This window comes from Ambystoma mexicanum, chromosome 11 (assembly GCF_040938575.1).
Source record: "Ambystoma mexicanum isolate Mex_15411 chromosome 11, UKY_AmexF1_1, whole genome shotgun sequence".
NCBI lineage: Eukaryota > Metazoa > Chordata > Amphibia > Caudata > Ambystomatidae > Ambystoma > Ambystoma mexicanum.
In genome coordinates this window covers 573,224,416-573,244,762 of record NC_090934.1, presented here as the reverse complement: position 1 = coordinate 573,244,762, position 20,347 = coordinate 573,224,416, and the positions used below count along the sequence as shown (strand labels likewise).

At 49.3% G+C, this 20,347-nt stretch overlaps 1 protein-coding gene across 15 annotated transcripts in view; it reads left to right on the top strand.

The window, feature by feature from the left end:
• PPFIA1 (PTPRF interacting protein alpha 1) overlaps positions 1–20,347 on the top strand; it is a 1,842,515-nt gene that overhangs the window by 1,758,854 nt on the left and 63,314 nt on the right. The gene's annotated exons all lie outside the window — the stretch shown is intronic.

The window sequence follows — 20,347 nt, the reverse complement described above, 5'->3', positions numbered from 1 at the left end:
TATTTTTGGACATTATTGATGTTCTTTTAGAATTGCAATGAAGTGAAAGTTTAAAAGTACACAGTTAGAAAGCAGGGCATGTTTTCCATTTTCCGCACATAGTCAACAAACAGATGACTAAACAGAACATCACTGCTCAAGAGAAAGGCAATAATAACACTCAAAGCAAATAAGGAAATCATAATGTAAATTATCTAGCAAAAAGGACTTTGGAGATCAGCTGATAAACGATCCTTGGTGAAAAATGACATACCTTAGACATTTCAAACGCTACTCTGCCACCATTGCAAGGAAGAATAAAAGCAACTTGCATAACCGAATTGCACATGCCAATTCCCCATTGCTGGAACATTTTAGGATTTGGCTCTGGTGCGGTATGGACGTGCTCTTGAGGAGCTACCAAGAGTTTATCTAATGATCTGACCCTAGAATCTAATACTGGGACCGGTGCAGTACAACACTCTGCGGGAGATGAACTCGGGAGTTTTCTGCAGCATTGCAGTAAGGAGGATGAGAGAATCGTTACCGTCTTGGGTACCGGAGCGAAATAATGGCGCCTGGAAAAGAGCCGTAAGCAGCCGCAGTGTCTTGGGGAGTTGGAGGAGTGAACTGTTGCCGGCTTTGTGTTGCCTGAATTCATATCAGAAATGTTTTTTGCTATCCGCCGTGCGCCCACAGTAATCACATCACAAGCCGACACCAGCTTCGGTGGAGAAAGCCGTGGGTCGCAAAATGAAGGTCCCTTGCTGAGGGAGTGGATACTGAGTCGGACAATCTTGGTGAGGAAATCCACAGGTCTGGAGGAGCATCTCCCACGAAGGGAAAACACAGCGGAGTCTCCACCTAGTCCGGGCATTGCAACCCCTGGGAGCTCAGAAGCAGATTGGAAACTAGCCCGGGGGTGGGCCCCGAGTGCAGCAGACCAGAGTCGGAAGGCGGGCTGTCCGGCGCGCTGAGTGTTGCTCTGCCCCCAGTCCGATCTTCCTGGTTCTGGAACCCTACTCTGGGAGGAGGTCGCTGGGCGATGCCCTGAGCGCTAAGGATGGTGAGGCTGTGCCGAGCTCTGTTCATTATCCGATGCTAGCGGGGGTTATTCTCCGATGCTAGCGGGGGTTATTCTCTTTGTAGCGCTGCCTCTGAGGGGCTCCATGAGAGTTATGTGCCCATGAGGCTGGGTGAGAAAGCCTCACTATCACAGAGGATCTGGGCCTAACTCGCTGGGTGTGTAAACCTCACTGTGTCGCCCCTTCATGCCCCCTAAATAGCTCGCAGCCGAAGTCTCTTTGTGGAAACCGAGTCCCAGTGGGGCGTTAACTCTTGTTTCTTTTTGCCTTAAACAAGGAAGCAGGCAACAGCGATTCCCCCACCTTATGGTGGAAATCGACAGGAGGCACATCAAAGGGTCACTGAGGGTCTGATAGGTCTCCATTTCTTGTAAAGACTGAATGCCACCTCAGAACAGCCATCCGGGACCAGCTATATTATTTTTACCACATGATTATCTGATTATGGGTGTAAGCTGCCGATTATGGAGTTGGCGACCCAGGTGAACTTACCTGGAAAATAGTGACCCCACCCACACCCCATTGTAATTTGCTCGGAGTTGGCAGCTGGAATTGTGTTTCTGCTGGGCTCTCATGACTTGCTAGCAGGTTGCAGGCACAGCGAAGTGGCCCTAAGGGGGAGGGTTCCTGATGGTGCACACCACTTCGGAAAGCCTGCTCCCCCAAGCATCCAATAAGTGGAGACTTTCCATGCACCAAGCTACCCACACTGTTTTTTGGCAACCTGGGATGTCTCGTGCCCCTGACTTGTCTGCAACTGTTTTGCTGCTAGGCAGCCTAGTGAGTTCGTAGTGCATTGTGCAGTTGTCTGTGCTTAGCAGTCTCTCTCTCGCTCTCGAAAACATTAAAGAAAATCTCCTGGTCTCCAATCCAGGCTTACCCATCGCTGACACCTACGTCAATCATTCTTGCGGACAGACTGGCACAGACATCATCTTTGTCGCTGCCTCTCCGGACCTATGTACTCCCCACATGGTCTCTGCCTCTCCCCTTTCTCCTGGTCGCCCATTAATGGTGGTACCAGATGGGAAGTACTTTTGGCTGGCTTCTCTTGCTCTAGGTGTATCATTCAGGTCTAATGGTACTATCATGGCCCAGGGCTCTCAGCCCAACCACCTCCTCCTTCTTGATAGGTGTCTTCCATCTCTCAACTTCCTCCCTTCTCCTGCCATTCCTCCTTCTGCCACCCTTCTTGCCCCTTCTCCACCACTGAATGGCGTACTGCATCCCCTTATCCCTCCTCGGATGACCTTAAAAGGTGGCAACCAGCTTCATCTAGCTACTCAAGTCTCGCTCTGCTGTTAAACACTCCTCTTATATCTCCTTCTTGAAGACTTTGACTTTGACGTTCTCGCTCTCACTGAGACGTGGCTCACTGCCAGCTCTGTCACTGCATTTGACACACTCCTCCCTGAGGGCTACAAGATCCTCTCTAAGCCCAGTCGTAACCGGCCTGGCGGCAGAGTGGCCTTCATCTTCCCTGAATGGGTCTCTGCTACTATCATTCTCAGTGATACTTTTCCTTTGGATGCCCTGTCTGCACGCTGGGTGTCACGCCACCATCTACAGGATCCCTGGTCTGGTCTCCTTCTTCCTCTGAGTGGTCTGACCTTGCCTCTTCTCTTCTTGCCTCCACCTCCAAGCTTCTCCTCAGAGACTTCAATATTCATCTTGACTCTCCTGACTCGGCCACAGGACTCTTCCGCAGACTCTGTGACCTTATTTCCCTCACCATTCATTGCTCCAGACCTCTGCATTCAGCCGAACATGCCTTGAGTGGTCTCCTCATCAGACATCCCCATCTCCAACCCTCTCACTACACCTCTCTCCTGACCATGCTCACCTGTCCTCTAACCTGGATCTCTTAGATCCCCAGCTAAGCCTCTACCTGCAGTGCCAGTCTCCTTCTCCTGCATTCGCCTGATGAAGCGAGTGTCAGTTGCTGCTTTTGCTAATCTTCACCTCTATCACCAACACCCTGGACATTCTTGCCTCTGTCATGAGGATCTGCATGAAGCCTGCCTCCAAGCATGGTATGATTCTGACTTAGCTTCTCTGAAACGCAAGTGCAGAGTGGAAGTGGTGGCCATCGGGCACATCCTCTGACAGACTGGCCTGCCGCCTGCTTCAAACACAAAACAGATTCTCCATCCGCTCAAAGAAGAGGCCCCACATCCAAACACGCATCTCTGGGGCAACTAACAACATGGGCGAACTGTTTAAAATCTGCCAGGAACTCGCCAATCCTTCTGCCGTCTCCTCTTCTCCCCTGCCATCCCTAACCCTCTGTGCTTCTCTGGCATCCCACTTCTTAACTAAAACTCAGGACATCTTGCCCTTACTCTCCTCCAGTCCCCTCCTTCCTCCCTTCGCCCCTTTCCCTCTGAATCTCCTATTTCTAGCCTATAGCACTGGATGAGGTCTCTAAACAAGTCCTCTCTATAAAGGTCTCCTCCAAACAGGTGCTCCCCTGTTCCTCCAGAACTATTGAGGACAACATTGCCTCTCTTGCACCAGCCCTGACTGCTTTCTGTAATCACCCCTTTCCACTCGCTCCTTCTCGCTACCCCTCAAGCCCTCCCTTTTACATCCTCTCCTCAAAAAGCCATCTGTCGACCCCTCCTCCCCGGCTTATTACCGCCCTATCGCCACCACCCCCTTGCTGGACAAACTCCAAGAGAAGCTGGCCATCTCCCAACTGATACAACACACTGAATCTGTTTGTTGTCTTCACGACCACCAGTCTGGCTTCAGAGCAGCCAGAGGCACGGAAACTATTTTACTGAACACCTGTGAGACTTGCTCTCAAATCTTGATTCCAACTCTCCATCCGTTCTTAACCTTCTGGATCTTTCTTCTGCCTTAGATATAGTCAATCATGTCACCCTGACAATCTGCTTTGTGACACTCTTGGCATCACAGGCCTTGCATTGAACTGGCTGACCTCTTACCTATCCGACCAACCTTCCCAGGTTCAACTGGACCCTTTTCTCTCCCCCATCACACTCTCTACCTGTAGCGTCCCTCAAGGATCTATTCTCTTGCTGTGGCTCTTCAACATCTACCTTGCCCCTCTGGCCCACCTAATCGCCTCGTTCTCGCCTCACTTCCAGTGCTATGCTGACCACTCACAGCTCTCTTTCAAGCTTCCCTCTGCTGCTTCCTCTCTCATCCCTGACTGAGTGCTATTCAGTCATGGTGTGCTGCCAATGATCTCTGCCTTAATTCCAGTAAGACTGAGATCCTTCTCATTGGGACCCCAGTGCCCTCCTTCCCTCTGGCCGCCCTCTATGGGCCCCCGACACTCTTGTGAGGCAAAAAAACCTTTGTGTCATCTTTGACTCCCTGCTCTCATTCTCTCCTCACATCTCAGACCTTTCCAAGAAGGCCCACTATCAGCTGTACCTCCTCTGAGGCATTCTCCCTTTCCTAACCTTTCCCCGGAAACTCATTGTCTCAATAGCTTAGGTCCTCTATAGGCTGGACTACTGCAACAGCCTCTTTGTCAATCTTCCTTTATCCTCCCTTTGCCCCCTTCAACTACTCCAGAATAGGACTGCAAGACATATCCTTGGCCTCAAGCCCAGGGACCCCATCTCTGCAGCCCTAAAATCTCTCCACTGGCTCCCGGTTGCTGCTAGGATCAAGTTCAAGAACCTCTGCATCATATACAAGGCTTTCTGGGGCCTGGGACCCCGCTACATCCGATTTTCTCCCTAAATACCCCTTCGCAAGAGCCCTTCAGTGTTCTAGCTCCAACTCTCTGCAGATCAGATGCTTATCTAAGTAGAGAGTGGAGGGTAGATCTCTCTACTCCGTAGGAGCCTCCTGCTGAAATGGTCTCCCTGACACTCAGGTTTGAGCCAGATCGCCTCAAGTTCCGGAAGCTCCTCAAGACCCTCCTTTTCTCTTCTTACTTCCCTCTCACCCTCCCCTACTAACACCCTGTCTGTTGCAGTGACTAGCCGCCTGGTTCCCTCTGATTTCTACAGGGCACCATGCCCCCCCAACCCAGTCCACCTCCCTCCTCGCACTTAGCATGTTCCCTCTCCCCTTACACCCCTTGCAATCCTTGGCACTTGCCCTCCTGTCTTCCCCTTACCACCCACATAGCCCCGGTTAATACCTCCTCCTGTACGCCACTTTCTCACCTCCACTCTCTCTCCTCTTTAACCTACACTTCCCTTCCCACCTTTCACTTCGTTTTTCATGCTAACTGGCACAACCCCCCGGGCCCCTCCCTCTCTCTTGCACTTCTTGTTACGGCACTTGCACAATCCGTATGTCACAAGGGCTAGTAGGGCCGTAATTATCCTCTCCCTGGTGCCCCCTCCCCTTTTTGTCTTGTGGTGCCTTGCCAACACCATTTGTTGTAATGGCGCCTTATAAATATCCAATAAATAAATAGCTACAGAGACATGTGATCCTCTTCCGAGTGTGTCTCTGTCCGGTAGTCTCCCAATCCTTGGCAGACACCCGGACTGTATTTTTCTGCCAAAAGAAATTCAATCAATACAAGCCGCTTCTGTGGTCCTAACTGATCCTCTTCCATACCACCTTTCCAAGACTAAAGGCTGATGTCTCCTTCTCTACCTTCCAACCCATCTCCTAGGCAGAGACAAGGGGTTGGAGCTTGTGGGAACTGTGGGTCTCTGCGCTATAGTTTATAGCTCTGTTGTTTGTATGAACTTGTTCTATTGTTAGTCTGCCGCCTGTATGGGAATCTCAGAAGGACACAGCTCCTGTTGTCTGTGTTTCTGGGTACTTGTTTTTGGTAACTGAGATCCACAAATCGTACTCTGGTGCTGACCAAGTGGTACTCTGTATCTAATACGTTTCAATTTCCACACTTGATAAGTGTTAGCAATGGTTATTGGTTTGATGGTCAAGAGTTTCATACCGTGGTTGTCATTCTTATGACATGCAATCTAGTTGGTCCATACTTCCATGGTATATCTAAACAACAATTGCCTAGGTTTCACTAGTGCCGACACGTGTTTCAACCAAACGGTTCTTTTCAAGGCAAGTGAGTTGGATGGGCGAAAGTGAATGTCAGCATCAGATAAAGTACTAGGTAGTACCTCAGCCCGGTTGGGTGTAGGTGTGACATTCACTTTCACCCATCCGGGATCGCTCATCCAACTCACTTGCCTTGAAAAGAACGGTTTGGTTGAAACTTGTGTCGGCACTAGTGAAACCTAGGCAATTGTTGTTTTGATATACCATGGAAGTCTGGACCAACTAGATTGCATGTCATAAGAATGACAACCATTGTATGAAGCTCTTGACTATCAATAAACCAATAACCATTGCTAACACTGATAAAGTGTGTTAATTGCAACTTATTAGATACAGAGTACCACTTGGTCAGCGCCGGAGTATGATTTGTGGATTTCAGTTACCAAAAACATCTCCTAGGCAGACATTATTGCAATGGTTAGAAAAATTAGACTTTTCTGAGCAGGTTCTCTCTTGCCCAGAAAGGGACTTCTAAAAATAACAGATTCCCTCGCACCATTACTCGCCATCCTTTACTGTTTAATTGAGCAAACTTTTTTTCAAATACTCCCTTTATTGGCAAGATCCTGGAAAAAGTAGTAACTTAACACATACATGCCTATACTGAAGCCAGTCTACTGCATTGCCACTAGTTACGGTTCAGACCAGCCACGGGGTACAGAAACAGTATTTATCTACATTAGCTATGAGTTCCTGAAATCCTTGAAACAACCCGCTATCGCCCTTATGCTGAACTTGTCAGCCTTTGATTCAATCACTTCCACTTGACTCTTAACCAACTTTGGCATTGAAGGCATTACTCTCAAATGGATCTCTTCCTGATCTAACTGGAAGCTTCAAGTCTGATCGGGCCACTTCCTTGTCTTACCCACTACTTAGCTGTGGAGTTACACCAGGCTCTGTACGATCGCCATGGGTTTTCTACATACCCCAAACCCTTGGAAGACTGTATCACGCCCTTTTTAGCACACTTTCAAAAACATGCAGCTTGCCTTTGGTAACAGTGGAGCCTACACTGACTAGCCTGTATTTATTCATTTTGCCTGATGCTACATGATTGAATGTTTGACAGCTGCCTCTGTCTTAATGCGTCCAAAACAGAAGGCATATATGTTGGCTCCTCGATCTCTCAGATCATCCCTTTCGAAGGGATTGTGTCCTCCGACGTATTCCTCATCTTAGATATCTCCTTCCAGCTCTGCTGGCCTCGGAATTTTTTTTCTCTAGAGGGCGCTGCGTGTCGACGTCCTCAGAGTCGATGTCCCTCGACAGCCGCCGTATCGACGTCATCCTGCCTATAAAGGCCGCGCGCAGCGTCCGTTGCTTAGTTCCGTTTTTCCGCGCTTACTGAGTGCCTCGGAATACCGTTGCTCAGTTCTTAGTCAGATTAATCCTATTTACCTCGAGTCATTCGATCCGTACTCGATGGCTTCCTCGTCGGAACCGACAACTCCTCGATCCGGCTTCAAAAAATGCTGAGATTGTGGGAAAAAGATGTCGTTGACTGACCTTCACAGAGTTTGTCTGTGGTGTTTGGGAGCTGAACACCATTGTTCAGAATGCGAGGACTGTATGTCCATGACAGCTAAGGCCCTGAAGGAGCGTAGGGGGAAGCTGGAGAAAGGTAAGACTTTTAAAGCTTCTTCTTCGTCGACGAAGTCGAGACACTCGTCTCCTCGTCACCATTCGCGCTCCAGGTCTCAGAGTGGGTCCCATCACTCGAGATCGAAGCACTCAAAGAAGAGACGTCGAAGATCCCCTTCTCCGTCTTCCTCTCCCTCTGTTTCGCCAAAAAGAATCCCTTGCCCCACGAAACATAGTTCCCGGGCTGAATGGGAGGAATTCCGCAAAAATATGATGAGCGTCTTCGAGAAAGCGGCCTTGACCCCCTCGAAGACTGCCGAGAGCGATGCTCTGGTCGAAAGACCCGAAGGTCAAAAATGCCGCGAGTCGCAGTACCCGGCGAAGGAAACCTCTCGAGCGCGTCTCGAACCCTCGAGTAGGACTATGACCTCCAAACCTTCCTCGAAGGTTCCGTCGACGCCGAGGTCGGTGTCTTCGACGCCATTGTCGAACGGACCTTCGACACACGGGTCTGTCGACTTGACGCCGGCGTCGACGCCAAGAAAAGTCACGGTTACGACACACCCAGTGACTATCCCCAGGTCCTCGACGTCGATGGCTACGAGGTCGTCTAGTAGAATTCCAATTCTGTCGAGGTCTTCGAGGGCTCCGCCTTTGTTTTCGACGCCACGTTCGAAGCCTTCGACGTCGACGACATCGACGTTTTCGAGGCCGATAATGACAAGTTCGGCACCCTCTGCCTTGGAAATGGGATTTACTCCCTTTATGAGTTCAGAACAATTGAGAACTATGTCCTCAATTTTGGAAGAGGGTGAATTGTCTGAACAGGAAGACACATTTGAGTTACAGGGACCTGTAACCCCAATTAGAGAGGAATTTTCCTCTGAAGGACGCAGGTTAAAGGATCTTCATGATTCCTTACATGAGGCAAGTGGGTTAGACACTTCCCCTGAGGTGGAGTTTGCTAGGCCAGACCCGGGGGAGCATGCTGAAACCCCCTATAGAGCCTTAATGGCCAGGATCACAGAGTTCATGGGGTGGTCTGCACCTTCACAATCTTTCCAACAAGATGACCTCACGGATATTCTTGACAAAGGCCCACAGGAGGATCCTGTGGTGGCTTTTCATAAAGCTCTTCAGAGGAAGATCATGACAAACTGGGAAACCCCAGATGTAGTACCAGCAGTAAATAAAAAACTGTCTACAAAGTACAGGGTATCTTCTACAGACCCGGAGTTTTTGTCTAAACACCCATCCCCAGAAAGTCTGGTGGTACAGGCAGCATCCTCTACCGATGTCAAGACGGCTTATCCTACCGTCCCACAGGACAGGGACGATAAAAAATATGATGCTACGGCAAAGAAAGTCTTTTCAGCATGTAGCATGGCGTTAAAATCCGTTAATGCTACTTGCACCGTTGCTAGGTTCAGCCATACACTTTGGGAGTGTGCTTCTACAGCGGCTGACTGCATCCCGGAGGGAGAAGAAAGGGATGCGTTCCTGAATATTATACAGGACGGCAAAGACGCTATTTGCGAATCCCTCCAGACGGGCATTGATTCGGCTGACAGTATCAGCAGAGCAATGGCGGCAAGTACATCAACCAGGAGATTCGCTTGGTTGAGAAAGTCTGGTTTTGCCCCAGATGTGCAAGCCAGACTCTTGAACATGCCATTCAATGGCTCTTCTTTGTTCGGGAAAAAGGCGGATGACAGTTTAGAGAAACTGCAAACTTCAAAAGCAGCAGCAAAATCCCTAGGAGCTGCAATCCGTCAGACTCCCTTTCGTCCCACAGGAACCTCTGCGAGGGGCAAGTCCTTTCGCTTCTACTCCGCATTCGGAAGAGGTAGAGGACGACCGGCTCAAAGGGGACAAAGAAGATCTACCCGAGGTGGACGGGGTAGATATTCAAAAGCCGCAGCAACAGCAGGTGCCTCTTTACCATCGGCATCTGCATCAGCCGCCCCAAAACCACTCTGAGGACTTCCCTCACAGGACACCTCTAGGAGGCAGGTTGACTCAACATCTGGCGGTATGGCAGGCTATCACGTCAGATGCTTGGGCATTGGAAACAGTTGCCCAAGGTTACGGCCTGCCTTTCCTACGTATACCTCAGAGTCATCCACCGGGGATCAGCTCTCAGAAAGCTCCAGATCCGCTCCTCTTGCAGGAAATTTTGGACCTGCTAGAGAAAGGTGCCATAGAACCGGTACCTGTAGCGGAGAGGAACAAGGGCTGGTACTCCCCTTACTTTCTCATTCCAAAGAAAGACGGAGGACTGAGACCCATCTTGGACTTGCGAGAATTGAACAAATTCCTCAGAAAAGACAAATTCAAGATGGTCACTCTTTCTCAGATCCTCCAGGCCCTTCAGTTCCAGGACTGGTTGGTATCTCTGGACCTTCAGGACGCTTTTTTCCATGTGCCTATCCATCTCAAACACAGGAAATACCTGAGGTTCGCAATTGGCAACTCTCACTATCAATTTCGAGTGCTGCCATTTGGGCTGACCTCCGCCCCGAGGGTCTTCACCAAGTTAATGTCGGTAGTGGCTGCAAGTCTAAGGAGGGAAGGCATTCACGTCTACCCCTACCTGGACGATTGGTTGATCAGGGCTGTTTCTTCGGAACATGCTCAGATCCAGCTAAATCACGTGTGCCACTCCCTTCACAGACTGGGCTTCTCCCTCAATTTAAAGAAGTCACAAATGATACCATCGCAGAGACTCCAGTTCATAGGAGCGATCCTGGACACTTCCCTGGGAAAAGCCTCGCCACCAGAGGTGAGGGCTCAAGATATTCTACAGATGGTTACCAAGTTCCAACATGCCCAACGTCTCCCAGCCTTCGACTTTTTGAGGTTGCTGGGCCTCATGGCATCCTGCATTTTCCTAGTACCAGAGGCTCTCCTGAGAATGAGATCCCTCCTGGGCACTGAGGACTCAGTGGTCACAATTCTCAGGGAGAATGACAGATCTTTTTCAGGTTCCCGGCAGGGTGGCTCGAGACCTTCAGTGGTGGGCCTGTCAGGAGAACATTCTCAAAGGAGAACAGTTTTGGCAACCCTGGCCGGAGATAACAGTAGTCATGGATGCCTCACTCACGAGGTGGGGAGCCCACGCCAACGACTTGACCATCAGCGGTCGTTGGTCTCCATCGGAGTCCAGACTACATATCATCCTGTTAGAGCTGAGAGCCATCAGACTTGCGCTGAAGGCGTTCCTGCCAGCTGTACAAGGGAAGAACGTCCTGATAATGACGGATAACACGGTGGCCATGCATTACCTCAACAAAAGAGGAGGCGTAGGATCACTACCCCTGTGCAGAGAGGCGATGCAGCTCTGGTTTTGGGCAATCCAAGAAGGAATCTCTCTATCGGCAGTTCACCTTGCCGGAGAGAAGAACTTGACAGCGGACGCTCTGAGCAGGCAGAACAGTCTCCCACGAGTGGGAGCTAGCTCAGGAAGTCCTTCAAGAGATCTTCGCCCTTTGGGGAACCCCTCAGGTAGATCTGTTCGCCACCAGCCTAAACAGGAAATGCGACCTGTTCTGCTCAAGGGAATTTCCCCCGAGAGGAGCTCTGGGAGACGCGTTCATAGTGAACTGGGAGTTTCCGCTTCTGTACGCATTCCCACCGGTCCCTGTCATTCCTCAAATGATCAGGAGGTTGAGAAGATTCCGGAGAACCATGATCCTAATTGCCCCGGATTGGGCCAGGAGAACGTGGTACCCGGACCTTCTAGACTTGTCCATCTGCCCTCCAATTCGACTTCCACTCAGAGAGAACCTACTCTCACAGAAGGGAGGTCAGGTTCGCCATCCACACATCAAAACCCTCAACCTTCACGCTTGGCTTCTGAAAGGCTGAGCTACAAGGATTGGGACCTCCCTGATGATGTTATGGAGGTGTTGCTTTCGGCAAGGAGGCCAGCAACAAAGTCTTTATACCGCTGCCGTTGGAACAGATTCTGCAGTTGGTGTAGAGAACAGAATATCGACTCTTTCTCATGTGGTACACCAATGGTTTTGTCATTCCTACTATATTTGGCAAATTCAGGCCTTCAAGTTGGCACCATTAAGGGCTATCTCGCAGCGCTATCCATCTTTAAGCGTACTGCGGAAGAACCATCCTTTTTCAAATAACCCTTGGTAATACAGTTTCTAAAGGGGTTAACCAATGTTTATCCCCCAAGACCATTCCAAGTTCCCCTATGGGATTTAAACTAGTACTAACTTTCCTGATGGGCACACCTTTCGAACCTCTCCATTCTTGTTCGTTAAGATTCCTTACCCTTAAAACTGTTTTATTAATAGCACTTACATCTGCTAGAAGGGTGAGCGAATTACAAGCTCTTTCTTGTAAACCCCCTCACACAATATTTCACAAAGACAAAGTTGTCCTGCAAGTGAAGCCTAATTTCCTCCCAAAGGTGGTTTCTGAATTCCATATCACTCAGAAGATTACTCTACCATCTTTCTATCCTCCTCCTCACGCGGGGAAAGAGGAAGAGAGGTTACACGGGCTAGACCCTAGGAGGGCTTTAAGTTTTTACATCAGTAGACTAGCCAGGGTAAGACAGGCAGACCAGCTGTTTGTAGGTTACGCAGGTCACAAGCTGGGGTTACCAATAACTAAGCAGACAATTTCCAGATGGATCATTCTAGCCATTCTGGAATGTTATAAACCGGCAGGGAAAGAGCCCCCTCAAAACCTTAGGGCTCATTCGACCAGAGGTATTGCAGCTTCATCGGCCCTCAAAAGAGGCGGCTGGTTAAAGACATCTGTGCGGCCGCTACATGGTCGTCTGTCCATACCTTTACACGTTTTTACAATTTGGATTCCTCCTCCAGTCAAGAGACTAGGTTTGGAAGGGCTGTACTGCATTCTATTCATCAATAGAAGACAGCGTGAAGTCCGTACTCCCTCCTCCGATAATAGAATACTGCTATGGGAGCCTATCTAAGATGAGGAATACGTCGGAGGACACAATCCCTTCGAAGAACAAGTTACTTCTTACCTTGTAACATTCTTTCGACGGGATGTTCCTCCGACGTATTCCTCATCGACCCTCCCATCCATCCCCGCAGTTCTACTTCCCTTGTTGTTGCAGCTTACGCTCCTTCAGGGTGATTAGTTTAGTCCAGAAAGTATTATTGTGGGCTACAAAACGGAACTGAGCAACGGACGCTGCGCGCGGCCTTTATAGGCAGGATGACGTCGACGTCGATACGGCGGCTGTCGAGGGACATCGACTCGGAGGACGTCGACGCGCAGCGCCCTCTAGAGAGAAAAAAAATTCCGAGGCCAGCAGAGCTGGAAGGAGATATCTAAGATGAGGAATACGTCGGAGGAACATCCCGTCGAAAGAACGTTACAAGGTAAGAAGTAACTTGTTCTTCTTCTGGCCACCTCTTATGGGTGCGAGACCTTCTTTGATACTAAGCTAAAAACCTGGAAGTGATCATTGATGGCTTGCTCTTTCTCTCCTCAAGTCCAGGATATCACCAAGTCACCCATTTTTTCAGCTGCATTTATCGAAATTAATCCTCCCTTTACTTAATCTTTCGTGCAGGATAGGTTTGCCACCATGTTAAGCCACATTAAGAAAAAATCACAACAGTTTGAGATGTGATACCTTTTATTGGACTGTTGGTGGTGGAAGCCCAGCTGCATGTGTGTTCTCCAGTGGCTGCTTTGGAGTCACTGGTCTCAGTTTGGGTGAAACATGCCAGAACTTTTGTGGATGGTCAATGTGGCTCGGCTTACTGAAGGATGAACCCCTGAGGCAACCTAAACTATACTGGCTATGTAACAGAAACATTCTACGGAGGTTGGGGTGCCCACCTGTAGGATTTAACGGTGAGTGGTCTCTTGTTCCCATTGGAAACTCAGGAATACATAAACTTGCTACAACTGCAGGGTATCAGGCTGGCCCTCGTGGTTTTCGTTCACTCTGCACGAGGTACATGTGTCTTGATTTTGGCTGACAACATGGCCATTCAATAATTCAACCAGAGAGGTGCTGTGGGGTTGCGGCCTCTGTGCAAGGAAGCAATGTGGTTCTGGGCTCTGTTCACTGCCCGTTTTGTGGGAATGCAGAATGTCTTTGCAGATGCATTGAGCTTTCAGACGTCAACCTCCCATGAGTGGGGACATCTGTCAGGAAGTTCTGAATCGATCTTTGCCTTTTTGGGATATCCCACAATTGGACGTCTTTGCTGGCAGTGTGAACAGGAAGCGCAAGTGGTTCTGCTCTAGGGAATTTCCTTGATGGACTCCTTGTCGAGTGGAACTTTGATTCTCCCCAATTCCTGTCAGCCCTCTGGCTCATATTAGGTTAACTTTTGGTGCACCATGATCCTGTTTTCCCCAGAGAATGTGGTACCCAGAGCATCTGCACATGTCTGATCCTTGGTAGCTCACAGTGAGGGTTGGGCCTGCTCTCCCAGTTGGGGCTCTGGTCCTGCCCCTCAATCCTCATGTTTGGCTGCTGAGAGGCTGAGGTACAAAGGTTGGGACCTATGTTCTCCTTTCAACCAGGAAGCCTACTACTAGTAGTTAGTTTGATACTACGTGGTCTGTGCTGGATTTCCTGCTCCTTGGCCTAGCAGGTGCCTCAGATTGGCACTGTGAAGAAGTCCCTTGCTGCAGTTTTGGTCTTCAACTCGTTCTTAATTATCCCCACTGTTTTGCAACTTTTGGGGGAGCAACCTGAACGGTTTTCCCCCATTCCAGTCTTTTGTTGATGCTTGGGATTGGGTGTTTCGGATGCTCAGTTTGAGCCGTTACATTCATGCTCCCTGAGATTGCTTACCTTTAAGATTTGATTTTCCTAGTTTTTAACTGAACCAGGTGAGTGAGCGCCCGGCTTTATCCATTAAACCTCCCTAATTTGTTTTCTCCAAGCAAGAGTTTACCTTGATAGTGAGACAGTGGGAAGGAAAGTTGGTCTTGCCAAACTTTTATCTCTCTCAGACAATCTATCTCCGTTTTCTTCCGGCTGCTTTACCCTAGTAAGGCGGAGTAGCAGTTTCACTACCTGGACCCCAAGTGGGCTCGGTTATGTCTCTCTGACAAAGGACATTAGCAAGGTTTAGCATTTTTTTAGTTTTAGGCTGGTGCCTGTGTGGGCATTGTTGTTACTAAGCAGACCATGGGCCTCATTACGAGTATGGCGGTAGGGGGTTAACGGCACTGGTAAGGATGCCGGTGCCATTAACCCCCTACCGCCGCATTCTGGTTTTACCAGCCGCCCTTAGCGGGAGCCGCTAAGGGACCAGGGCGCTAATAACTGGCCCGCTATTTGCGGGCCCGTTATTAGCTCCTTCCCCATTCCCATTTAGCCCTATGGGGGCTCGAATGGGGACTTACCGGGTCCTCCAGGGGTGGAATGACCCGGTAAGTCCCCATACCGAGAACCCAGACCCAGTATGGGGGTAGCCATGGCGCTAATAGCACCATGGCTACCTCCATACTGGTAATGAGGCCCCATGTCCCAGTGGATTGTTCTCTGCATGTCATTGTGCCATCATCTGGCCGAGAAAGATGTGCTTGAAAGCACTTTAAACCAAGGTTCTGGCAGCCATCTCAGTGTTCCAGAGGGCTGTCCGTATGCCTGACAAGTCTACTAAGCACTGGATCCATTGTCTGGCCAGGATGCTCATTTTAGTTGAGCGATCTGCCACAGTTTGGTGGTTTAGATGATGTTCTCACATTCCCCCCCCCCCCCCCCCCCCCCCCCTCCAGGTTATGTACTTCTATGTGAGTCTAAGATGAGGAATCTGAGGAAGGAATCCATTAGAAGAACAAATTAGTTGCCTCAGTGTTCTTTTTAATGAATTTGTCCTTTCTCCCGAAGATTCCTCATTGCCCTCCCAACCTGCCCCTTTTGTCGTATATAGCTTGTATGCCTTCTGCTGTTCTGTAGTCCGTTATCTGCTGAGCGCTAGCGAAGAAAAGCTGGAACTAAGCTCATGGGGCATGGCTGGCTCCATATATACTGTCTCCGTATGGCATGAACGGCACACAATGGCACCTATCGGAGCCAGCTAGGCTCCTGATGATTGAAAAAGATTCCAAAGACCGCTGGCGCTAGAGAAGATATATCTAAGATGAGTAATCTGTGGGAGGAAGAACTAATCCATCAGAAAGAACATTATGGAAAGGTAAGTAATTTGTTCTTGAAGTGATGGCGATGAAAAGTGCCCACATATTGATGAAATTTGGCATTTTAAAAGCATATTTCATATTTGGTCCGAGTCTTGTAGAATCTGCTTAGATCACATGCTATGGCCGACATCTAGTGGAAGTTGCAGAGTATTACAGTTGTTGTTTTCAAAAATTGAAAAGGGACGTCGACTGGGCTGCCAGTAATACTATCCCTAGTGTGACGTCCACTGTACCCATGGTGCTTCACGCGCCGGGGTCCCTGAGATTATTTTTTTCCGCCATCATTATCTGTCGCTTATAGCGGAGTTCCTTCTGGCTATCCCCTTTACTTACAAAAAATTAAATCTAGTATATTCTTTCTGTCCTTTGTTATCCGTTCTCCCACAAGATCTTCGGCAACGGCATCGAGGACAAACTATTTAGTCGACGACTAAGGAGTCTGGTTTTAACTGTCCCCTGATGTAAAGGGGGTCTGAGGGAGCTGGCCAGAAAACTTTCTCAATGCTTGGGTTAACTGCCCATGTTAAATATGGAGTAACTAGAGAGGGCTGGACCGGCCTCTGTACTGATTGAAGTAAAGGGATGATTTGGGTAGCAGACTTTTTATCACCCAGTATGTCCTCAACAAAGTCTCGACGAACCTTTCATATAGCCTCAGAAGGCCCCAACGGGCCTCGGCCCTCACACTAGGGAGAGTGGGAGGTGGTTCTTTTGTCTCCCTAAAAGAATGCCTATTTCGCCAGGCTGCCTCCCCCATACACAATGGAGAATACACCTTTTAAGTTTTGCCTGTCCTGTAACCGTAAATTCCCCTGGAAAGACTTGCACCCGGTGTGCAATCTTGGTCTCCCAAGCTATCATAACGAGGGACCGTACAAATCGTGCAAGCTGTTTAAGCCCAAAACACTTAAGGACTGCAAAACAAAGCGCTGGGCCCGCCATGCAGGCCGAGGCCGCCATGGATGTTGAGGGAGCCTCTAGTGACCGCAGCATCGACTTCTACAGGGATGCCGACGGTGAAAGGGATGTCTGCGTGCAAGCCCCCAACAGGCAGGCCAGCAGTTCTGCTACAGGGACGACACCCGGCGGCACTAGCATGACCAAGGCACACCACACAAAACACACCTCCCACAGCCAAAAGTCTGCCTCAACACTGACCGGAAAGTCACACACGCGTCAAGGGGGAGGTCCGACAGTTCCCTGTCCTCTGGTCCATCGAAGTCGCCTCACGACAGGCCCCCAAAACCAACAGACAAGTCAGTTTCTGACGCTGTGTCAAAAAGCACAAAGTCCTCATATGCTGACGACAGCGTCGAAAAACAACCATTGAAGGCCCCTGTGAAAACAACACTGAGCTTGAAAATGAGTGAGCTCATTAAGAAACGTGTCACAGACACGCTATTGAAGAGTCGGACGTCGAAAAACCACAAGTCTTCAAAAACGCAGGAAAAGGGCTCTAGTTTAGGGTCTATGACCCAAGGGGGGAGGGCACCATTTCAGGGGCAATGCAACATTAAAAAAAAAACTGCACGAGAACCAACACCCAGCCCACCTGCCGCCCCAGTAATCCCAAGTCCATCTCAATGGACAGCAGAAATGATTGATGAAGTCATGAGATGGATGTCTTCCCTTGCAAATTTCTTTGATGACCACCCAGAGTTCTTAGTAAACCTTCAGGGTGCCCCTTACAGCGGGCCAGCTACTACTCAGAGCAGGTCTGCAGTTACCCAGCCCCCCACCAAGAGAGCCCGCACAGAACCCACACAAGCCCCTATCTTGCAGCAGGACTCAGGGCAGCGTGCTTATTGTGACACCATGCAAGACTTCCAGGACACTGAAATTTACACTGACCCAGAAGACCCAGGGGACATGGGTGATGTCAACCAATTTTACGATGACGATGTCCAAGTTATACAGTCGCCAGATCACTCAGACCCACCGGTGGCAGACTCACCAGTGGATAATCAAATGCAGTACAATGACCGGCTCCTAAAAGCGGCAGAACATTTTAAAATCGATACACAAGAGACACGGGTAGACAAGGACTTTGTTGAGGACATACTGGGTGATAAAAAGTCTGCTACCCAAATCATCCCTTTACTTCAATCAGTACAGAGGCGGATCCAGCCCTCTCTAGTTACTCCATATTTAACATGGGCAGTTAACCCAAGCATTGAGAAAGTTTTCTGGCCAGCTCCCTCAGACCCCCTTTACATCAGGGGACAGTTAAAACCAGACTCCTTAGTGGTTTTTACTACTAGGAAGAGAGCAGGAACACCCCAAGCCTCTTCCAAAGCCCCTTCGGTTAAGGAGATTAAAAAGATGTATACTTTTGGAAGGAATGTAGCCTCTTCGGCAGCTTACCACGCTAGAATCGCTAATACCACCTTATTAGCTAGCTACATCTGTCACAAGTGGGATGAGATGGCCGAGCAAATAGCCTCAGTCCCAGAGGCCCTGAAAACAAAACTGTCACTCTCCAAAGCAGAAGGTAAACAAATTGCAAACTGCATCCTCAAGAGCAACTTGGATGCAGCAGACAATGCAGGGAGAATAATAGCAGCAGGCACGTTGATCAAACGCACCCGTAACTACGCCAGTCTGGCTTCAAGCTCGAGACTCAGGCTACCCTTCTTAATATGCCCATAGAGCCAAACGTGTTTGGTAAAGCGGTGCAAGACGCTCCAAAGAGCGCAAAAGATGAATGACACCCTAAAATCTTTAGAGCAACTCACCAATAAACCCCCTGGACAAAGAGGGGGCTACAATTTTTGCTGTTTTCGAGGGCAAAACTCTCAACGTGCACCAGAGTAAAATCAAGGTTGAAGATCAATCCTGGTGCTCGTCACAGGACCAGTCCTCGTAACAAGGGTTTCAGAGAGGCCAAAGAAGGTCTCTCAGCAGGGGTAAATCCTCCTCCTCCTTGGGCAGCTCAACACCCCCCCAAACAATGACCACCCGCTACAGGTTCCCCCCCATGCTACTCCAGTAGGATGCTGCATTTCATACTTCACCCACGTATGGGAGGGAATCACCTCGGACAAGTGGGTACTTTCAACTGTGGCGGGCGGTTATTGTAAAGAACTGCTACAGCAACCCACCAACCATCCACCAAGACAAGGGAACACCTCCAAGGAAGAACAGCGTATCCTACTGGAAGAGGTGACAGTGCTGCTCTTAAAGGATGCCGTAGATATCGTCCCGGCGAACCAGTTTAACAAGGGTATTTATTCAATGTACTCCCTTGTGCCAAAAAGAGACCTCACGATGCCCCCTTTCTTCGATGTGCACCCTGCAAACACCTATGTCAAGCCACAGAAATTCTGCATGACACCGCTACAGGAAGTAATCCCACTGCTATATCGGAGAGACTACATGGCAACCTTGGATATGAAAGCTGCATACGTTCATATTTCAATGTTCCCATCGCACAGAAGATTCTTGCGTATCAAAATAGCAAACCAGCACTACCAATTCAAGGTGCTGCCCTTAGGCATAGAATCCACTCCAAGGGTATTCATCAAGGTACTTTTGGCTGTGGCGGCGCATCGAACGAAAGAGTACAAAATATACTGCTGCAAATACCACAGTGTTTACCCCATCACCAGATAACCGTACGCAAAGCAATGCACCTGCTTGGGATGAGGGCATCATACATTTACCTGGTCCCACACGCACGATTGAGCATGCGCCCAATGCAAGAGTGGTTGACAAAACAGTGGTCTCAGGCAAGCGGTCAGTGGGACAGTCTAGTGGTCATTGTGCCAACCCTTGTACTAGCTCTATGCTGGTGGACAAAGGAAAACCTGTTGAAGGGAAAACCCTTCCACGACCCGGCGGTGCAAGCGGTCATCACAACAGACGCATCACTCACCGGGTGGGGGGGCGCATTACCTTCATCTCACAGCGCGTGGGCTGTGGACTCCAATCACAGCCCAGAATCACATCCACCTTCTGGAACTTCTGGCAGTGCTCAAGGCATTACAAGCCTTCCAAATCAAACTGTGCAAATACTCAGACAGCACCACTGCGATGTTTTACATAAACAAGCAGGGTGGCACACATTCTCCAGGTCTGTCCAAGCTAGCACAAATATGAAAGTGGCCACTCAAGCGAGACATGTTCCTAACATAGCAACATGTTCCAGGGGAACTCAATTGTCTAGCGGACTCACTAAGCAGAGATCCTCTACCAGAAGAGCACGAGCGGCAACTCTACAAATATATCATAAACTACATTTTCACACAATGGGGCTACCCCCGTTAGACTTGCTCGCTACAAGAGAAAACAAACAATGCCCAGACTTTGCATCCAGGTTTCCCCAATAAGACTCCAAGGGGAAAACCCTGTGGATAAACCGGTAAGGGAAATGTGCCTACGCTTTTCCCCCAACCCCTCTAATGAGTAAAGTGGTGAACAAAATACACAAGGAACAAGTGACATTAATCATAGTTGCTCTTATATGGGCGAGACAACCTTAGTATCCACATCTGCGCAAACTGGCGATGTGC